This window comes from Eriocheir sinensis, chromosome 16 (genome assembly GCF_024679095.1).
Source record: "Eriocheir sinensis breed Jianghai 21 chromosome 16, ASM2467909v1, whole genome shotgun sequence".
NCBI lineage: Eukaryota > Metazoa > Arthropoda > Malacostraca > Decapoda > Varunidae > Eriocheir > Eriocheir sinensis.
Window position 1 is genome coordinate 22008513 of NC_066524.1, and position 3315 is coordinate 22011827.

Consider the following 3315-nt stretch of genomic DNA (forward strand, 5'->3'; position numbering starts at 1 on the left):
GAGAGAGAGAGAGAGAGAGAGAGAGTTGTTTTAAAGGCATTTTTAGATTCTGTTTGGCTTTCTTTAAGTAGTACTTCTCACTGGTTGATGGAGAGAGAGAGAGAGAGAGAGAGAGAGAGAGAGAGAGAGAGAGAGAGAGAGAGAGAGAGAGAGATGCCATAGGGTGAAGTAGCAGGTTAAATAATATACAGATTGCATCCTCTTCCTACTCTCTTCACCTCCTACTCCTCCTCCTCTTCCCCTTTATCCTCCTCTTCTCCCCTTCCCTTCTCCCCTCACTATTCCCAACAAGTCACGCGTTGTTGGCTTTCCCCTCTCTCGAAATACCCTCCCCTCATTCTCTCTCTCTCTGGAATAAGCTTCCACCATCAGTGGTCCAGTGTAACACGATTGACTCCTTCAAAAATAAGCTCGACCGTCACTTCCTTCAACTTAATATCAACTAGAGTAGAAATGCAACGTTTTGGAGTCTTCTGATTAATGTAAAATCACTTAGGTTTAAGGACAGACCACCAAGTCTGGACCATGGGGTCTGTGTGGTCTGATTTTCTAAGTAAATCTATGTAAATCTCTCTCTCTCTCTATATATATATATATATATATATATATATATATATATATATATATATATATATATATATATATATATATATATATATATATATATATATATATATATATATATATATATATATATATATATATATATCTATCGTTTGACAAATTATCCATGCAATTATGACCATAACAACAACTGCTTCAACTAGTACTACTACTATATTTCTAGTACTACTAATAACAATATTAATAATGCTAATATTAATTCTACATATACTTTTCGCTTTTGAGGAAGAACGACACACACACACACACACACACACACACACACACACACACACACACACACACACATGTACGTTTTCTAATCATTAATTGGCTTGGAATAGCGAGAACAGATGGCCGAGGGTCGCCAATGCCTCGTAACAAGACGCCCATTGTGTGTGTGTGTGTGTGTATGTGTGTCGTTCCTCCCCGAAAGCGAAAAGTATAAGTAATAGTAGTAGTAGTAGTAGTAGTAGTAGTAGTAGTAGTAGTAGTAGTAGTAGTAGTAGTGTAGTGTGTATGGGGGGTAAATGAATTTCAGAATGAGATGGAAGGATTGTAAAAAAGAAAAATAAAGATGAAGGTTTGTTTTGTAAGATCAAGATACGTCATGTTGATCTTCCAGGACATCGTGAGTATCAGTAATCTATTATGTAATGGCATAACTATTAACGTGAATTCTTTATCAATATATATCCTTGTGTAGTAATTATCAGCTTTCCCCGCCTCTAGAGATCCTATACTCCTTAGCAAAGATTGTATATCTGATGACAACATTATTAGTATCATTATTATTGTTATTATTGTTGACATTATTATTATAATTATTTTCAATGTTATTATAGTGTTATCAGAGAGAGAGAGAGAGAGAGAGAGAGAGAGAGAGAGAGAGAGAGAGAGAGAGAGAGAGAGAGAGAGACGAGGGGGGAGGGGTAAACGGAGCTGAGGGCCAGATGGTATCTCGGGATAATCCAAAACGCCTCACACACACACACACACACACACACACACACACACACACACACACACACATGTGCGTCTACCCATGCATACACAAAGCAAACTGAGATGGAAAAAATACAGGAAAAATAGAAAAAAATAATAGTTATAAACAGACGATATCAGATTATTATGTGCTCAACTCAGAAAGGATCGGTAGCTTCTAAACTGTTTTCCACCTTCGCTGAATTACACAAACTTAGATTCCACTTATTATTCTCTAAGCATATTCGCGCCACTGTTTTAGTGGCAGAGAAAAATAATTAGTTGGATATGGATGTATCAAGACACCTCTCCTCCCGAAATTGACCTCCCTTTTGGCCGCTCATAACTTTTGTCTCTAGGAACGGCGATTGGTGGGCTTTTTTTTCACCTTTTTTTGTTGTCCTTGAGCTGTTTCTTTAGCTATGAAAAAAATAACATTACTAAGCCGTTTTAAATTTGTTCATAGATAAGCTGCAAGGAACAAAACCTGCAGCTGGTTGATTTATATTGTTGAAGCTGATGTCGAGGATGTGGCAGAGGAAGGTAAAGCTGAAAGAGCAGTTGTTGATCATGAAGGAACTTAATTTTAAAGATGGTGAGTACACATAATACCCTACATAATTATTTTTTACATTTTTTACAGTAAAGAAAGCTCAGGGGGAAAAGAAGCAATAATGGTAAAAAAAAAGTGCTTCCAAGTGTGAGAGAGAGAGAGAGAGAGAGAGAGAGAGAGAGAGAGAGAGAGAGAGAGAGAGAGAGATGGGGAGGGGAAGCAGGGCGTGAACACGGCTAGGGGGCCTGGGCTCCCCCTCGCTTTGAGCTGATATTAGGATCCAATCGCTTTACTAATGGGATTACAGGCCGCGCTACGAACCTCTTTTATCAGCGGGGTTCCGCCACTTAAAGCTGCGGCGTCAGGTGGCGAGGGAGACAAAGGGGATTATAAGCACCGCAAAGAATCACGCCGTCGAGCTACCATGGGACGGGGCTGTGTTTGCTTATGTATGCAACGGCGTGTGTGTGTGTGTGTGTGTGTGTGTGTGTGTGTGTAGTAGTAGTGCGGTAGTAGAAGTAGTAGTAGTAGTAGTAGTAGTAGTAGTAGTAGTAGTAGCATATAAAATAATATAATATAGTAGTAAAATATGAACATTTCTTTAACTTGCACTTACTGTTCGTCGTTCTTCGTGGTGGTGATGGGGGTGATGATAGCAGTGGTAGTGGTGGTGATGATGATAGTGGTGGTGGTAGTGGTGATGGTGGTGGTGGTGATGCCCCGCGACACACACATCACCACCAAGTTGCCAGATTGTCGTTCTCAGCTTCTCATTTTTCCCGATTTCAGGCTAAAAAAAGTCCCACCCACAAAACTAACGATATCTATTTATATTTATCGTCAAAAGTGTTAATTATAGAGGTTTTTGTGCAGTCATTATGCGTTAGAAATGGGAAAATCTAAGCTCGCGAGATCACTGCACTAGCCTACTGACCCTCCCTTTCACCTCTCCTTCCTCCTCTTCCTCCTCCTCCATGTCCTCTTCCTCTTCCTCCTTTCTATCATCTTACCCTTCCTCTTCCTCCTCCCTTTCCTCTTCCTACTTCTTATGCTCTTACCCTTCCTCTTACCTTTCCTTCCCTCTTCTTATCCTCTTATCTTTCCTCTTCCTCTTCCTCCTTCTTATCCTCTTACCCTTCCTCTTTCTCCTCCCTTTCCTCTTCCTCTTCCTCCTT

The 3315-nt window shown here is 40.0% G+C and overlaps 1 protein-coding gene across 2 annotated transcripts in view; it reads right to left on the minus strand.

The window, feature by feature from the left end:
- Positions 1 to 2948, minus strand: part of LOC126999577 (spastin-like) — a 44009-nt gene extending 41061 nt beyond the window's left edge. For both annotated transcript variants that reach the window (XM_050862355.1, XM_050862354.1), the window contains exon 1: positions 2757 to 2948. The gene's annotated coding sequence lies outside the window, so the exon portion shown is untranslated. The remainder of the gene's footprint in view (positions 1 to 2756) is intronic.
- Positions 2949 to 3315: the final 367 nt, after the last annotated feature.